At 37.7% G+C, this 19,349-nt stretch overlaps 1 protein-coding gene across 7 annotated transcripts in view; it reads right to left on the reverse strand.

Moving 5' to 3' along the window:
• Positions 1 to 19,349, reverse strand: part of FRMD5 (FERM domain containing 5) — a 311,143-nt gene that overhangs the window by 94,049 nt on the left and 197,745 nt on the right. The gene's annotated exons all lie outside the window — the stretch shown is intronic.

Genomic DNA, 19,349 nt, shown 5'->3' on the forward strand with positions numbered 1-19,349 from the left:
CTACAAAGTATGTTTCCAAAAAAAATCAAAGCTAATTCGCTACACTTAACACTTAAGTGCTCCTCTAAGTCAATAAAACCCGCCTCTGCTTAAGTATAGCTAGGATCTCAACTATCTCAGCTCCTGTAATAGAGAATCCTCCTTTCCATTCTTATAGAAGTCCTTCAGAAAACGGACAGTGCCGGTTGGGTATAAGAGATAACCTTTAGATCACTGCTATTGGAAAAACAAATGTGTTCCTCTTTAGGAAGAGTTAGTATTAGTGAAGGTAACTCATTATCTATCTCTTTTGATTCTCCAGTAAGTCTTTAATATCTCCCTACTCACCTCCTAATGCTTTTTTGGCTACCACTGAAGTTATTTGGTCCCTTAAATGCTTTCTTGCCTGATTTTAATTATAACCTGGTCCTGACTCTCAATACTCCTTAGCTTGTGCTGCTCCATCTTTCTACTCTGACACTCTAGACTCTTGACAGTTTTCACCCTTACATATGAAACAAAATAATCACTGAAAACCTAAACACCCAAACCATACATCTGAAACCAGAGTCTTCTTGAGCTTAAGACTGGTTCTCGGTTGGAAGCACCCCAGGAGACTGAAAATACATGCTATTTCAATGGAGGAGAGAGGTTCAGTAAAGCTAAGGCTGGAGCTGATCCTGGCCAGACACAGTAGGTTGTGGATGATGCTCATTTTCATGAATTCATCATATGTTATATGTAAGAGTCATTTATTTCTTCAAAACCACTTATTAAGCTTCTTCTTTGCCAGGTACTGTGCTTATGGCTACAGATTAGAATAATAAGCAAAGTGGTATAACCTCCGCTGTCTTTGAATTCACAATAATTATCCACAAGTCTACAAATCCTCAGACCTACTAAGTAAATTTTATAAAGGAAAATGACAGGGACAATAGGAGAGCAATAATGAGGGAAATCTGACCTAGTCTAGGGTTTTGGGAAGGCTTCTGAGGAAGTGCTCTAATGTAAGAGAAATAGAGAAGATACCTAAGTGAAAGTGGGGTGAAGGGAAGAGTCCTCTAGACAGACAAAAAACAGATTTGCAAAGTCCTTGGGCCAGAAAAGAATGAGGCATATTCAAGGAACTGGAAGAGCAGAATAGTGGAGCACAGAGTGGACCAGATATGGAATGTGGGGAAAAGACAGAGGTCAGATGGTGCAGAGCCCTGGAGACCATCAAGGATGTGAGATGTTATTCTAAGAGCAAAATAAGCCATTGAAGAGTTTTTAAGCGAAGGAGTGGCAGGATCAGACTGTGAATAATCAGAAGGGCATAAGATTATGGCAAGGACTCTAGGTAGGAGGCTCTTTCAATGGCCCTAGCAAGAGATGAGAAGTAAATGGATGTGACAGGTGTTTGGGAAATAAAATGGATAGAACTTGGTGATGGAAGAATCATGAAGGGTGATGAACACAAGGCTTATTCATTGGTAGATATAAGTTTCATTTACTCAGATAGGGCTTGTCTAAGAATATTTCTCTAGAGAAGATAGGGGGAAAACACATTCTCTTTCTCTACAGAAATAGAATCACCAACTTAAGCTTATACAAGCTTTAATGAATATCAGTCATTAACAGTAAGACTGGGTGAGGTCTTAGAATTATCTTGTATTCTAGACAAGAAAGAAAAATATCTTATAGTAATATAAAAGATAACTGATAAGGATGCTAGAGAACTTTATGAGGAGCCATATAATTCATCAGATTAAAGAAAGCATAGATCTCAAGACTTTTAAAGTAGTGAAGAAAAGGTTTTTACTTAGAAATTAAATGCTTTTACATAAAATGGAGCCAGGACACTACAGATTTTAACCTTTCCCCCCCCAACCCATTACTGTTTTTCTTTGGAGAAAATGAAAATGAAGCACCGGAGGGTCTTTAAAAGTATCTTAAAGTTTCTGGAAAGGCATCACTTATGGGAAAACCTGGCAATATTAACCTAGTTCTCACTAAATGTTATGAAGAAAGTCTCTGACAGATACCATTTTGTAACTCTTGAACAAGGGACCAGCTAAAAATACCAAATTGAGACTGAATTGATCTCTGCTTAGACAAAGTCATGGACTAGAAAATGACAGAAAACTGCAGGTATCCAAATATAGCATGTATACCATAGAGTATCTAAGACAAAACTATTGAGGACTGCATAGGACTCACAGAATGGGGTGGGGGAGAGGGAAGACTCCTGGTCCTATATTCAGGAAATTTGCCAGAAATCCTTGCTTTCTTTTTGGAGGACTCAATTTTTATACTTCACTGGAAGAGAAATGGAATTTCAGTATCCCTACTAAGAAGTCTTTAAAGAACTCTTTGGTTTTTCATAAATTATACTGAAAGAATGTTTTTTTTTTAAAGAAAGAAAATAGAAATGAAAAAGGAAAGAAAGAAAACAAAGGAAAATAGAAAAGAAAAAGAAAATTATTACCTTACAATAGACTTCTGGTATGTTTCCCAAAGAACAGAAGGTAATGTCTGTCTGTTTATCAGGGTATATTTAAAATATTTAAAATACTTATTAACTGGTGCTAAACTTCACTTGGAAAGATAAAACTAATTTCAAAAAGTAAAAAAAGAAAAAAAGATTCACTTGCAAACTAAATTTCCCGAAGTTCACTTCTTAAATCTTCTCATTTTTAAGGATGATCTTTCCCTTCTAATTATCCTGTGAATGGATGCATCTACACATAACCAAAACAGGTGTTCTCTGTACATTTTTACCCTAGTCTTTAGGGCAAATCTTTTTTGTTTGTTTTTTGTTTTTTTCAGGGCAAATCTTAACTTAAAGCAATAATGGGACCTTTTCTGCATCTTCTTCGTAGGGTCTATGAATCTTTTATAATGAGTATGGTACTCATGGATAATTCTTTTTTTTTTTTTTAAAGATTATTCATTTATTTATTCATGAGAGGCACAGAGAGAGAGGCAGAGACAGGCAGAGGGAGAAGCAGGCTCCCTGTGGGGAGCCCGATGCAGGACTTGATCCCAGGACCCCGGGATCACAACCTGAGCCAAAGGCAGACCCTCAACTACTGAGCCACTCAGGTGTCCCCTCATGGATAATTCTTTATGTCTCCAGTCTATAGCTCAGATAGGACTGTTTTCATCTTTTAAAAGAATTTTCGGAAAAATTGAAATGTGTAAAAGAATATGGAGGGTAGCCTGCCACTTTAATAGATTCATAGCATAGTTCTACAACAATGGCTAAGTTGAATAAGTCTGAATAAATCAGAGATGAAACATACCAGGGACGTGGAGGAGATGACACTGGAGGACTGATTCCAATAACAACCAAGCAATGACAATCTACTTCCAGAGGAAGGGAGGATATTCTTATGAGCTGAATTGTATTTATTCATCACTTCTGATAAAGCTAGGAAAAGGCAAAAAACTATTTAAAACGGAGAAAGTTACCACACCAAGGACCACTCACTAGGCTCAAATCTGTGATTTGCCATAAAATCAGTCCCAGAAAAATTATGTTTGAGGTAAATACCCCTGCAGGGAATCAGCTGGATAATGAAGACCAGCCTTCCCAATATCCTGTTCATATAAGACTTCTTTCTTCCTTCATCTCTTGAACATTTAAAGCAGACTTATTTTGAATTTCCTTCAGATGGCTCTATTATCTGCAGAATCTTGGTTCTTCTATCTGCAAATGGTTTTATTGTTGTTTTCTGTGAGCACATGACCTGGGAGAGCTACCTTTTATAAGACTCTTCCTGGTGCCCTGATTTGAGAAGTTATCTTAAAGGAGAGACTGTGATGATGTTGTTTTTTTTTTTTCTCCTAGTCTTTAGATCAATTTTTCATATTAGATTTCTTGGTTTGGGGCTTCTGCACTTTACAAGTAGTATAAATCTGGGCCGCAACCTTAGGCATGGCTCATGGGTTTTTCAGGCTGATTTTTCAAGGATGACTCTTTTTTCACCCAACATCTGTATGGGCCGCCAAATTCTGTGCCTCATTCCCTGGTCATTGAATGGACTCTTCCACAGAATGGACAATCCCTTCTGGTCCATGGCTTTAGGCAAGAAGCTCAGGTCCATTTCCTAGCCACTCATAGACATCTACTGTCTCAATTCCAGCCACCTGGGGACACATTCCAAATTCCATATTCTTTTCAGTAGAAAAGTATTTATCTGCTTTCCCCCAACCAACTATAACAATGCCATCCTATCTCCTCCAAAAGTCTGTCACAGCCACCAAAATTCACAAATGCCAAATCACTAGGGTTTCATATTTCATTTAAAGAAGTCTGAAAATGTTTTTATTTTTTTATTTTTTAAAGATTTTATTTATATATTCATGAGACACACACACACAGAGAAGTAGAGAAACAGGCAGAGGGAGAAGCAGGCTCCATGCAGGGAGCCTGATGTGGGACTCGATCCCAGATCCCGGGATCATGCCCCGAGCCAAAGGCAGACGCTCAACCACTGAGCCACCCAGGTGTCCCTGAAAATGTTTTTAGGTGCAATATGATGCAGTCAAAAATCACACTTGCCTGGGAGTCCAGAGACCTGAGCTCTTGTCTAAGTCTAGTCCTAAATAAGCTGTGTGGCTAAATTTGTTGACTATTTTGGGTTTCAGGGGAGAAAAATAAGAATTTGGAATTGAAATAGGGAGGGACTCTTTCAGCTCTACAATGTCATGATTCTATGAAATACTATCTTTCATCTTCTGGAGCCTCATGGGAGGCCATAGTGTAGGGCAGCATGTGCTTGAGAGAAAGTGAAGATAATTTATAAAGAAATCCTTGGATTCCAGCTTCCCAGGATTATGCCGCTCCTCCTGTAAAACAGCTATAAGACGCATTAGCATTTCAAACACTGTTGCTTGTGACAGGTGAGCTCAGGAAAATTAGGAGGTAGACAAATTCTGTTTTTTGTTTTCTTTTTTATGTCAGGCTCAGTAAGTAAACATTAACTGTTTGAACACACTATTCAGCATTCCCCATTCATTTTTCATGAATTTATACAACATATCAAAGGGGTATATGCTCCACTTCTTAGTTCTCTCAGAATTACAGACAGACTCATTTTCCTCTGTCAACAAATTGAAAGCTAGAGTTGTAGTTTAATTGTAACTATATCTCATGGAGGTATGGACTTGGAATATGGTAGAATAGGAGGACCCTAGGCTCACTTTGTCCCATAGATACAACTAGATGACAGTCAGAATAAACTCTATAACTAAAGGTAGAGATGAGGCCACCTCAAAGAAGGTAAGGGGTGCTGAGATGTGATTTGGGACAGAAATGGATTGTGGTGGGGAGGGAGACGTGGTCACAAAGAAGGGCAAGAGACAGACTAGCACTCAGGGGAGCATATGCGAAAAATGGATCCCCATAGCAACTGGCATAAACTTCATAAATTCTTGTAGTCAGTGGGGCTTAAAGCCTGGAGTCTTAAAGGTCAGCAGGCATGGCACTGCTCTTGGAGAGAAGGCAGGGAAATAGCCCTCAGATGTATCGTGTGGGAACAGTGTTCTGAGGAGCATCTAGGGCACACAGTAGGGAGGTTATTTGTTCATCTTAGAGTGAATCCCAGAAAACCTTATTCACAAAGAGACTCCTCCAGGAACAAAGGAGCTAGATGGTGCCATTTCCCTCCCCCTGCTCTCAGCATAAGCACAGAAATAACTGTGGGAACCAGTGCAGAGTCACCACTCACTACCTAATATGCTTATGCAAAGCCCTGCCTCCCATGTTTTGGTGGAACCACTTCTCTAAGTCATACTTGCCTCAGTTCTGATGTGAGAGCCCTCCCCCCCGAGAAGACTGGCCCCAACCCCAGCTCCCACATCATCTCCTGGCTCGGGAGTTTTGTGGAGCTTTGGATCTGATGCTGACAGGTCTCATTTCACAGGCAGACCAGGGCATACCTTATTAAAATGCACCACATTCAGGCCAGGGACCAAATATTGCTCACAACAGGAAAAGAGAGCCTCTGCAGATGACTAACCTGAAGGATAAAGCAGCCCGGACACAACAGCAGAGTGCATGCAGTACACATTGGAGATACTCCTGGAAGTACCAGGCCCTGGGAACAGGGGACACTACACTGTAGGGCACTACAGGACCTCTCCTTCATAAGGCCATTACTCTCAAGAACAGGAGATGTAGCTGACTTTTCTAACACAGAGAAACAGGCATAGAGACTTAGACAAAATAAGAAGACAGAGAAATTTATCTCAAATGAAAGAACAGGACAAGGATAAGGCCAGAGAGCTAAGGTAAACAGATATACCTGATGGAGTATTTATATTTTTTTAAAAAAGATTTATTTATTTGAGAGAGACAGAGCATGAGCAGGGGAAAGGGCAGAGGTAGAGGGAGAGAATCTCAAGTAGACTCCCCATTGAGCATGGAGCCCAATGCAGAGCTCAATCTGATGACCCTGAGATCATAACCTGAGCTGAACTCAAGAGTTGGATGCCTAATTGAATGAACCACCCAGGTGCCTCAATATGATGGATTATTTATTTACTTATTTTTAAAGATTTTATTTATTTATTTAGAGACAGACAGATAGCAAGAGAGAGCAAAATTGGGGAAGAGAAGGAGAAGCAGGCTCCCCATGGAGCAGGGAGACGGACATGGGGCTCAATCCCAGGACCCTGGGATTGTGACTGGAGCTGAAATCAGACACTTAACCAACTGAGCCACCTAGACACCCCCTGTTGGGGTATTTATTTATTTAAAATGTTTTATTTATTTATTCATGAGAGACACAGAGAGACAGAGACATAGGCAGAGGGAGAAGAAGGCTCCCTGGAGGGAGCCTGATGCAGGACTTGATCCTAGGACCCTGGGATCATGACCTGAGCCAAAGGCAGATGCTCAACCCCTAAGCCACCAGGTGCTCCCCACCCCACCTGATGGGATATTTTAAAAAATGATTATAAGGATACTCACTGGACTTGAGAAGAGAAGACATCAGTGAGACCCTTAACAAAGAGATAAAAAAAGAACAAATTAGAGATGAAGAGTATAATAAATGAGATTAGAAACACACTTGATGCAATGAATAGCAGGCTGGAAGAAGAATGAATTAATGACTTAGAAGACAGATTAATGGAAAGTAATCAAGTTGAACAAAAGAGAGATTAAAGAATTATGCAAAATGAGAATAGATTTAGGGAACTCAGTGACTGTATCAAGTGTAATTTCACATTATAGGAAGAAGAGAAAGGAGGGCAGGAAATTTATTTAAAAAAAATGAGAGCAGAAAATGTCCCTAATCCAAGGAAGGAAACATATATCTAGATCCAGAAGGCAAGGAAAACCCCCAACAACCAACAAAAGCAGATACACACCAAGACATATTGTAATTAAATTGGCAAAATATAGCAATAAAGAAAAAAATCTTAAAGCAGCAAGACAAAAGGAGATAGTAACTTACAAGGGAAACCTCATAAGGCCAGCAGGTGACTTTTCAGCAGAAACTTTCCAAGCCAGAGGGAGTGGCATGATATACTCCAAGTGCTGAAGAGTGAGGACACCTGACTGGTTCAGTTGGTAGAGCATGTGACTCTTGATCTCGGGGTCATGAGTTCAAGACTCACATTAGGTGTAGAACTTACTGAAAAAAATTATTTTCTGTAAAGTGCTGAATGCAAAAAATCTACAACCAAGAATACTCTATCTAGTAAGGCTATCATTCAGAATAGGAGAGATAAAGAGTTTCCCAGATAAACAAAAACTAAAGGAGTTCATGACCACTAATCCAACCCTAAAAGAAATATTAAAGGGGACTCTCTGAGTAGAGAGGAAAGACCAAAAAGGACAGAAAGAAGGTAGGAAACACAAAAGTAGTAAAAAATGAATATTTCTATAAAAAAATCAGTCATGAAACTCACAAAATAAAAGGATGTAAAATGTGAAAACACATACCTAATACATGGGGAGGAGAGGAGTAAAGAATGGGTTCACACTTAAACAATCAATATAGTCTGCTATATGCAAAAGAGGTTATATAAAAACCTAATGGTAACCATATATGCACTAATAAATATGCAAAGAATAAAGAGAAAGAAACTAAACATATCACTAAAGAAAATCAGCAAACCATGAGAGACAGAAAGATAAGAAAGGATCAGAGAAAGTCTTCAGAAACAAATACAAATGATAAAATGATAATAAATACACATCTATCAATAATAACTTTGTTTTTTTTTTGAAAGATTTTATTTATTTATTCATGAGAGACACAGAGAGAGAGAGAGAGTCAGAGACACAGGCAGAGGGAGATGCAGGCTCCACGCAGGGAGCCTGACATGGACTCAATCCCGGGACTCCAGGATCACGCCAAAGGTAGGCGCCAAACCACTGAGCCACCAAGGGATCCCCTATCAATAATAACTTTGAATGTAAATGGCTAAATGTTCTGATCAAAAGACATAGAATGGATAGAAAAAAAAATCCATCTACATGCTGCCTGTAAGACTTATTTGAGACCTAAAGATACCAACAGATTGAGAGATAGGATTAAAAAACATTTACCATGCAAATGTAAGTCAAAAGAGTACCAATACTTGTATCAGACAAAATAGACACTAAAACAAAGACTGTAACAAGAAACAAAGAAGGACCCTATATAATAATAAAGGGACAATCTAACGAGAACATGTAACATTATAAATATTTATACACCGAACACAGCAATACCAAAATGCATAAAGTAGTTAATAACAAACACAAAGAAACTAATAGATAATAATATAATAATAGTAGGGGACTTTAGCACCCCACATGTATCAATGAATATATCACCTAAACAGAAAATCAACAAGGAAACAACGGCTTTGAATGACATACTAAACTAGTTGGATTTAACAGATATGTTCAGAACATTCCATCCTAAAACAGAATATGCATTCTTTTCAAATGCACATAGAATCTTCTCCAGGATAGATCATATATTGCATACAAAAACACATCAATAAATACAAGAAGATCAAAGTCATATCATGAATCTTTCCTGACCACAATGCAATGAAAGTAGAAGTCAACTACAAAAAGAAATCTGGAAAAGGCACAAGTGGTACATGGATATTTAATAACATGCCACCAAACAATGAATGGGTCATCTAGGAAATCAAAAGAGAAATAAAAAATACATAGAAACAAATGAAAATGAAAACACAACAGTATATACCCTCTGGGATACATCAAAAGCAGTTCTAAAAGGGACCTTTATCACAATACAGGCTTACCTCAAGAAGAAAAGAAAAATCTAAAATAAACAACTTAATCTTACACCTAAAGGAGCTAGATAAAGAACAAATGAAACCAAAGGCCAGCAGAAGAAGGAAATAACAAAGATTAGAGCAGAAATAAATGATACAGTAACTAAAAAAATAATAGAACAGATCGATGAAACCAAGAGTTGGTTCTTTGAAAAAAAAAAAATTGATAAACTAACCAGACTTACCAAGAAAAGAAAAAGAGAAAGGACTCAAATTAAATCACAAATGAAAGTGGAGAAATAACTGACACCACAGAAATACAAATACCATAAAGAACCTGTATGCTAACAAATTGGAAAATCTAGAAATTGATAAATTCCTAGAAACATATAAAGTATCAAAACTGATATAGAAATAGAAAAGTTGAGCAGACCAATAACCAGCAAAGAAATTAAATCAGTAATCAAAAAAAATCCCAATAAACAAAAATCCAGGACTGGATGGCTTCATAGGGGAATGCTACTAAACGTTTAAAGAAGAGTTAATACCTATTCTTCTCAAACTATTCCAAAAAATGAAAAAGGAAGGGAAAACTTCCAATTTCATTCTGTGAAGCCAGCATTACCCTGATACCAAATACCAGATAGACGCCACTAAAAAAGAGAATCATAAGCCATATCTCTGATGAACACTGATGCAAAATCCTCAAGAAAATACTAGCAAACAGAATTCAACAATATGTTAAAAAAATTATTAACCACACTCAAGTGGGATTTGTTCCTGGACTGCAAGGGTGGTTCAATATTCACAAATCAATCAATGTGACACATCACATGAATAAGAGAAAGGTAAGAACCATATGATCATTTCAATAGATGCAGAAAAAGCATTTTACAAAGTACAACATCTTTCATGATAAAAATCCTCAACAAAAGTAGGTATTGAGGGAACATACATCAACATAATAAAGGCCTATATGAAAAACTTACAGCTAACATCCTTAATGGGAAAAAACAGAGCTTTCCTCCTAAGGTCAGGAACAGGACAAGAATGTCCATTCTCACTTTTTTTTTTTTTTAAGATTTACTTATTTGAGAGAAAGAGAGAGTGAGTGAGTGTGAGTGGGGAGAGGGGCAGAGAGAGAATCTTCAAGTAGACTCCCTGCTGATCATGGAGCCTGATGCAGGGCTTGATCTCAGGACCCTGAGATCATGATCTGAGCTGAAACCAAGAGTGGGATGCTTAACTGACTGTGCCACTCAAGCACCCCTAAAGATTTTATTGTTAAGTAATCTCTACACCCAATGTGGGGCTTGAACTCACAACCCTGAGATCAAGAGTCACATGCTTTACCAACTGAGCCAGCCAGGCACTCCTCATCACTTTTATTCAACATAGTACCAGAAGCCCTACCTAAGCAATCAGACAACAAAAAAAGAAATAAAAGCCATTCAAATTGGCAAGGAAGAACTAAAACTTTCATTCTTTGCAGATGACATAATACTATATATGTAGAAAACTGGTAGACTCCACCAAAAAAACTGCTAGAAACAAATTCAATACAGTAAAGTCAGAAGATACAAAATTAATTTCTACATACCAATAACAAAGCAGCAGAACACAGGAAACTGGTAACCTCTGTGGAAAACAGTAGGGAGTTTCCTCAAAAAGTTAAAAATAACTCCCAAAATAAATAATCTAGTTAAGAAATGGGCAAAAAAATGAACAGATACTTCTCCAAAGAAGACATACAAATGGCTAAGAGACACATGAAAAAATGCTTAATACCACTTGGCATCAGGGAAATACAAACCAAAACCGCAATGAGATACCACTTCACACCTGTCACAATGGTGAAAATTAACAACATAGGAAACCAATAGATGTTGGTGAGGATGTAGAGAAAGGGGAGCCCTCTTACACTGTTGGTGTAGCCACTCTAGGAAACAATATGGAGTTTCCTCAAAAAGTTAAATATAGAACTACCCTATGATCCTGTAATCATACTATTGAGTATTTACCCAAAGGATACAAAAATGCTAATTCAAAGGGATACACATACCCTTATGTTTACAGCAGTATTATTTACAATAGCCAAATTATGGAAGCAGCCCAAGTGTCTACTGATTGATGAATGGATAAAGAAGATATGAAATATTATTCAGCCATAAAATAGAATAAGATCTTGCCATTTGTTATGACATGGATGGAGCTAGACAGCATAATTCTAAGTGAAATAAGTCAGTCAGAGAAAGACAAATGACATACAATTTCATTCCTATGTGGAATTTAAGAAACAAAACTAGCAAAGGGGGTGGGGAAAGAGAGAGAAACAAATGCAGGAATAGGCTCACTTATAGAGAGCAAACTAATGGTTACCTGAGGTGATGGGCAGGGAAGGGATAAGTGCATTAGGTGATGGGGATTAAGGAGGGCACTTGTGATGAGCACTGAGCAATGTATGGAAGTGCTGAATCACTATATTGTACACCTGAAACTAATATTACACTATATGTTAACTGGAATTAAAATTAAAAAAGAATATCTCATAGAAATAAAAATAAGCTTCACAGAATAGTACATTGCCACCTCCTATGACCCCTGCCCCCACCCACACACAATCTTCCTCTCCCATCAGGCAATGTGTGTAGTCATACAAACAAGCATGTGTGCAACTCAGTTACTTAAGCATATAAAGAGCAGCATCTGGAGCGCTAGTTGGTGCCCAGGGACTGGGCTCCCAGATTTTCTCCAGGGCCCATAGTACCTATTACCTCAAAATCCTTGCCACAACCACTGTCCCATGTGCTATGGAGAACCTTACTTGAGCATCTTCTCTTAAAAGCTAATCCATAGAAACACTTAAATCCAGAAAGAAAAAAAAAAAAAAGATCACTGTAGGATAACTCGAAGATGATGGTCAATGATTTTGATTGCATCCCATATGATGGAAACTAGATAGAGTACTAGATTCAGAATTTGGAAACTCTGGGGACTAATCTCCACTCTGCCAAAAACTATGAGACCATGGCCAAATCATCTGGCAGATGCGTATGATAATCAGTGACAAATCGCATTACTTCTTCCAAAGTCTGCTGTTGATTGGTCACTAGGCATCTATTATTCAGTTCACCCACAAACAACCAAGTGTCTAGTGGGGCTGTGTACTTGCCTTCTAGTGATAAACCAAAAAATGGACAATGGAAAAAGGGAACTGGCCAACAAAAATGAATGTGCAACAAAGAAACAAAGAAAAAAAGAGATAATGCTGGAATGCAAGCAGAGTCACAGAAGTAGTGAGCTGTGGGATAGTTGACGCTGCTACTATTTGAGAGGCTCAGGATATGCACCAGAGGAACTCCATGAAGGCAAGCCAATCAACACAAATGAGTCAAGTGACTATGATGAAAAGTATGGAAATGGCCCAGGGGAAGTCATGCTGGCAAAAAACTTCACATTAAACGAATTCTTGGAGCTATTTTGGACATTGAAAGCACAAGAGATAAAATGTTGGAAGCTGATCCAAGTTAGAAAAGAGTGTGACAATTCACCAAAGCATAGAGAGGATTTGTCCAGGATTTTAAGTTCTAGGACAAGAAGGCAGCAAAAGCTGTTCAAACTACTCTGGATAATTTTTTTTACAAAGAAAGAAAATATCTGGGATCCCTGGGTGGCGCAGCGGTTTGGCGCCTGCCTTTGGCCCAGGGCGTGATCCTGGAGACCCGGGATCCAATCCCACGTCGGGCTCCCGGTGCATGGAGCCTGCTTCTCCCTCTGCCTGTGTCTCTGCCTCTCTCTCTCTCTCTCTCTCTCTCTGTGTGTGTGTGTGTGACTATCATAAATAAATAAAAATTTAAAAAAATATTAAAAAAAAAGAAAGAAAGAAAATATTTTGGTTCTTAAACTTTTAAATTATAGTATACTAGCATTGGTTTGACCATGTTCTTTCATTTCTCTATGCATTTATAACCAAGAGGCATAGTATTTTAAATGTTTTGACACACACTTATGTATCATAATTTTTCCATAAGATCACATGATATAATCTCAGATTGCATGGTTATTCTTACAGTCTCACATTAATGTACAAAGCAAAAACTGCTGGTACTTAGGACTCATGGGGGTATGTTTCTCATTATACTAAGTACTTTGGTTTAGACATTACAGCCGAGGACTGACGTGGAGAACTTGAAGAAGATAAAAGTATTAAGAGGCTAAAAAAACAGTCAAACAAAAATGTGTAAGAAAATTAGAGATTTTTTTTTAACTGAAAAGAAACCTGAAGTGGTAATTTAATTATTGCAGATTTTCAGCGACTTTTATGTAAGACTTTTATGTAAGACTAAAGACTGAACAAATAAACAATTTTAAATTCAATATAATGGTTATTAATGGGTTAACTGAAGAATAAACTTACAGTGAAAAAGGTACCATATATCAGAACATTTACAAAGAGAGCTGTATAATTTTCTTTCTCAAAGTCCTAAAATGCAGAATCAGTTCTTATCCATGGAATGATTTAGGTTTTGATGACAGGCTTTGGAAGATGGACTATATAACCTTTCAAGGTCTCCACCAGAGCTAAAATACTATGGGTTTTTGTTTTTTGTTTTGCCATTGTGGGACTTTATCTTACCCCAAGCTGCCAATTATTTCTGATCTCTGTACTTAAAACTGCTTTGTACCTTCAGCTTTCTTTGTCACAGATCCTATCTAGTTAAAGGGCATTAGATTATGGAGTAGAACCCTAATGGGAAAGCAAAGCCGCAGAACAACTGTCTTCCATGAGGCTCTATGATGGGGACTGTAGTAGCTTTGATGTACACAGCTCCCCTAGCATCAGTGCATCCATACAAATCAGCCCTGAGTGCCTGGGATCTTTTTGCTGCTGCATTCTGTGCACTCAGACCAGCACTGCTCCACAGCCCTGGCTTGAGTTTGAAGCATGGATACTCATCACAAAAATCTATTGCCAAACCACACTTATGAACACCTTCAGACAAGGCTTTTACAGTGAGGACAAATACAGACCTTTCAATTCTTGAGCTATAACCCAGACAGTTGTTGCCACAAGAAATTCACAATCTCATCACCACTAAGAATTATCAGGGCTACCAGGTGAGGGAATACTTGATACTTTTAAGCAGGACACTGATCTGTTCTCTATTCTCCCATTCTCTGACCTCTGCTTATATATTAGCCCTGCTCAACTTGAGACACACTCCAATATTCTTCAGAAGATGGCTCAATAAAGTAATCACTAATACAGTGAAATGTCCTAGTACTGCATTCTTCTTCCATTTACTAGATTTCCAGGGAGAAAAAAATGTGATAGACAAAACCCAACCGTGACTGCCCATAATTCCAAGCAAAATTAAGTATGAGAGGCACAGAAGCTCATTAAACTATAAGTTACTTGAGGATAAGCTATCTTTCATTAAAAATCCTACTGGGGGGATCCCTGGGTGGCGCAGCGGTTTGGCGCCTGCCTTTGGCCCAGGGCGCGATCCTGGAGACCCGGGATCGAATCCCACGTCGGGCTCCCGGTGCATGGAGCCTGCTTCTCCCTCTGCCTATGTCTCTGCCTCTCTCTCTCTCTCCTCTATGTGACTATCATTTAAAAAAAAAAAAAATCCTACTGGGAATAGAATTTTTGTTTACTGTCATAAATTTGGATTTAGACATAGAGACCACAAATTTTCTCCATTATTCAGTCTCATACCAGAATTGAAATTTGTTCTTTCATCATACTTCTAATTGGAGATTGTGAATTTTTTTTTCATCTGACTTATAGTCTCATACTTGAGAATTGTCCCTACAGCAGACATATCAAATTTTGATTGGGCATTCTTGAATATGACCTATTATTTGATGGGGGAAGTTGCAAATTTTTAAAAGAAAAAAAAACTTACAATAACAAGATCACTTAATTTTTAACAAAGAAATGTTTCAGCCTATTTCCTATCACATATGTACAACCTCGCTTCAACTTCTGAGGCAGTCACATCTACTTACAAGGACAGGACAATACTGATCATGCAAAATTCACTCTTTCACAAACTCACATAAAGATTCTACTAGAAGGATGGGAAAATAAGATTGTCTGAAAATTACTGTAAACTGAAATAAAACAGTAACTGCTATCATTTGGCCTCTTTTTTGATCCAGTTTGATTGTTTTTAACTAAGAGAATAGAATGCAACAGTTTTAGAAACAAAAGAACTTCTCCTTTGGGAATTATTTATTGTACAGAATTGCTTTAGATTTTATAGTGCTGGTGAAAGAACTTTCTGCATTAATGGAAATGTCCTGTATTTGGTGCACCATCTGATACAGAAGCCGCTAAACACCAGTGGCTTAATGCAACTTGAAATTGGCTAACGCTAGTGTGGAATGGAATTTTTAATCTAATTTAATTTTTGTCTAAAACACTTACATGTGGTTACTGGGTAAGACAACACAGATTTGGAGCCAAAGTTCACAAATCTAGCCACGGAATGGAATCACCAGGAGAGCCTAAAAGATGCCCATGCCTCCGAAACCAATTTCCTATTGATTCTTCCTTAAGAAATCTCAGTAGGGGCCACCATTTTTTTTTTCTTTAAGTTTTCCAGGTGATCTCTTTTACTACTTAATTTTTTCAGAGAAGTTTAGATTTGTAGCAAAGTTAAGAGAAAGGCACAGGGATTTCTCATATACCCCTTCCCCTCCCCACTTCCACAGGCACAGCGTTTTCTGTTATCAACATTCCCCACCAGAGCACTATATTTGTTACAATGGATGAAACTATATTGACAAAACATAATCACCTATGTTTGTCCATAGTTCACATCAGAATTCACTACTGGTAGCATATATTCTATGGGTTTTGACAAATGTATGATGACATGTATCCATCATTGCAGGATCATACAGAGTGTTTTCACTGCACTTAAAATCCTTTGTGCTCTGCCTTTTCATCTCTTCCTCCACCCAAACCAGAGCAACCACTGATCTTTTTACTGTCGTATGGTTTTCCCTTTTCCAGACTGCCATATAGTATGCAGCCTTTCCAAATTGGCTTCTTTCACCTAGTAATATGCATTTAAGTTTCTTTCATGTCTTTTCATGCATTACTAGCTCATTTCTTTTTAGCATTGAACAATATTCCATTATTTGGATGGACCACAGTTTATTAATCCATTCACCTAAGAAGGATATCTTGGTTTCCCAAGTTTTGGCAATTATGAGCAAAACTAATACAAATATCCAAGCATAGGAATCCCTGGGTGGCTCAGCAGTTAAGTGTCTGCCTTTGGCCTAGGGCATCATTCTGGAGACCCGGGATCGAGTCCCACATCGGGCTCCCTGCATGGAGCCTGTTTCTCCCTCTGCCTGTGTCTCTGCCTCTCTTTCTCTGTGTGTGTGTGTCTCTCTCATGAGTAAGTAGATAAAATCTTTAAAAAAAATATCCAAACACAGATTTTGTGTGGACATAAGTTCTCAGCTCCTTTAGGTAAATACCAAGGATTACAATTGCTGGATGATGTGGTAAGAGTATGTTTTGTTTTGTAAGAAACTTTCAGTCTTCCACAGTGGCTGTTATCATTTTATGTTCCCACCAGCAATGAATTAGAGTTCTTGTTGCTCACATCTTCACCAGCATTTGGTATTGTCAATGTCTGGATTTTGGCTATTGTAATAAGTGTATACTGGTATTTCAGTGTTGTTTTAATTTGTATTTCCCTGATGACACAAGACATAGTGCATCTTTTCATATGCTTGCCTTCTGTATACTACTTTGGTGAGCTATCTGCTAAGGTCTTTGACCCATTCTTTTTTTCTTTTCCTTTTTTTTAAATATAATTACTACACCTAACATAGTAACTCACATTCCTGAGATCAAGAATTCCATGTTCTATCAACTGAGCCAGCCAGGTGTCCCTTTGGCCCATTTTTAAAATTGAGTTTTTTGTTTTTTATTGTTGAGTTTTAAGAGTTCTTTGTATACTTTGAGTAACAGTCCTTTATCAGACATGTTTGATAAATATTTTACAAACATTGTCTCCCAGTCTGTGGCTTGTTTTCTCATTCTCTTAATAGTGTCTGTCATAGGGCAGAAGCCTTTCATTCTAATTAAGTCTGGCTTATTTTTTTCTTTCATAGATCTTGCCTTTGGTGTTGTATCTAAAAGTCACCATACCCAAGGTTATCTAGGTTTTCCTCTACAGTATCATCTAGGAGTTTTATAGTTTAGTATTTTACTTTAAGTCTGTGATCCATTTTAAATTTTGTGAAGAGTGTAAAGTCTGTGTCTAGATTTTTTTTTTTGCATGCGGCTGTACGGTTTCCCACACCATTTGTTGAAAAAACTCTTTGCTCCGTTGTCTAGCCTTTTGCTCCTTTGTCAAAGATCAACTAATTATAATTAAGTGGATCTATTTCTGAGTTCACTATTCTATTCCATTAATCTATGTATTCCTAGTTTACTGAGACTTTTTATCATGAAAGAGTATTGGATTTTGTCGAATGCTTTTTCTGTATCTATTTATATAATCAGGTGATTTTTCTTTTTTAGTCCATTGATGTGATGAATTAATTGATTTTTGAGTGTTGAACCAGCCTTGTATACCTGGGATAAATCCTACTTGGTTGTAGTATATGTAATTCTTCTTGTATATTGTTGGATTCAATTCATTAATATTTCTTTGAGTGTTTTTGCACCTATATTCACGAGCAATATTGGTCTAGGGGTGCCTAGGTGGCTCAGTCGGTTGGGTGTCAGACTCTTGATTTTGACTCAGGTCATGACCTCAGGGTCTGAGATCAAGTGCGCCCTCCCCCACCCCCCCGCCCCGTTTTGGACTCTGCTCAGAAGGGAGTCTGCTTCTTTCTCCTTCCTCTGCCCCTCCCCCTGCTCACACAAGTGTGCACACTCTCTCATATAAATGGATAAATAAATCTTTAAAAAAAATAAGAGAGAGAGAGATTGCTTTATAGTTCTCTTGTAATCTCTCTGGTTTTGGTAGTAAGATAATGCTGGCCTCATAAAATGAGGTAGTATTTCTTCCACTTCTATCCATTGAAAGAGATTATAGAAAATTAGTATAGTTTCTTCCCTAAATGTTTGATAGAAATCACCAGTAAGCAAGGTGCTTGGATGGCCCAGTCGATTAAGTGTCTGCCTTTGGCTCAGGTCATGATCTCAGGGCCCTAGAACTGAGCCCCATGTTGGGCTCCTTGCTCATCAGGGAATCTGCTTCTCCTTCTCCCTCTGCCCCTCCTCCTGTTCATGCTTTCTCTCGCCCATTCTCTCTCTCTCACTCAAATAAATAAAATCTTTTAAAAAAAATCTTCTGTAAATCTATTTCAGCCTGGTGCTTTCCATTTCAGAAGATTATTAATCATTCAATGTCTTTAATAGATATAGGTAATCCCAATTATCTCATCTTGTGTGAGCTTATGCTAATTGTGTCTTTCAAGAAATTGGTCTATTTCATCTTGGTTATCAAACCTGTGGACACATAATTCTCTATTGTATTATCCTTTCAACTGATGTCCTTTTATTTCTATTATTAATTTATGTCTTTGTCCTTTTCTCATAGCCTAGTAAAAGCTTACCAATTTTATTGATCTTTTCAAAGAGCCAAATTTTGATTTTGTTGATTTCTCCATTGATTCTTGCTTTCAATTGCATTCATTCCATTCTAATATTAGAAAAAAAGAAGAAAGAATAAAAAAAAGAAAAAGAAATTATTTTTCTTCTGTTTACTTTGGACTTAATTTGTTCTTCTTATTCTAGTTTCCTAAAGTGGAAGTTAGATGATTGATTTTAGATCTTTCTTATTATCTCAGAAGTACATTCAATGCCATAAATTTCCCATTAAGGACTGATTTCACTTTATCCCATAAATTTTGAAAAATTATTTCATTTTTATTTATTCAAAATGCTTTTAAAACTCTGAGATTAGTTCCTTGACCCATGTGTTATTTAGAAGTGTGTTGTTCAGAGTGTCTGGCTGGCTCAGTCTGTAGAGCATGCAACTCTTGATCTTCAAGTCATTATTCAAGCCCTGTTAGGCATACAGCCTACTTAAAAAAAAAAAAAAAAAAAAAAGTGCTGTTTAATCTCCATATATTATGGGATTTTCTACTTATCT

This window comes from Canis aureus, chromosome 32 (genome assembly GCF_053574225.1).
Source record: "Canis aureus isolate CA01 chromosome 32, VMU_Caureus_v.1.0, whole genome shotgun sequence".
In the NCBI taxonomy this organism is placed as follows: Eukaryota; Metazoa; Chordata; class Mammalia; order Carnivora; family Canidae; genus Canis; species Canis aureus.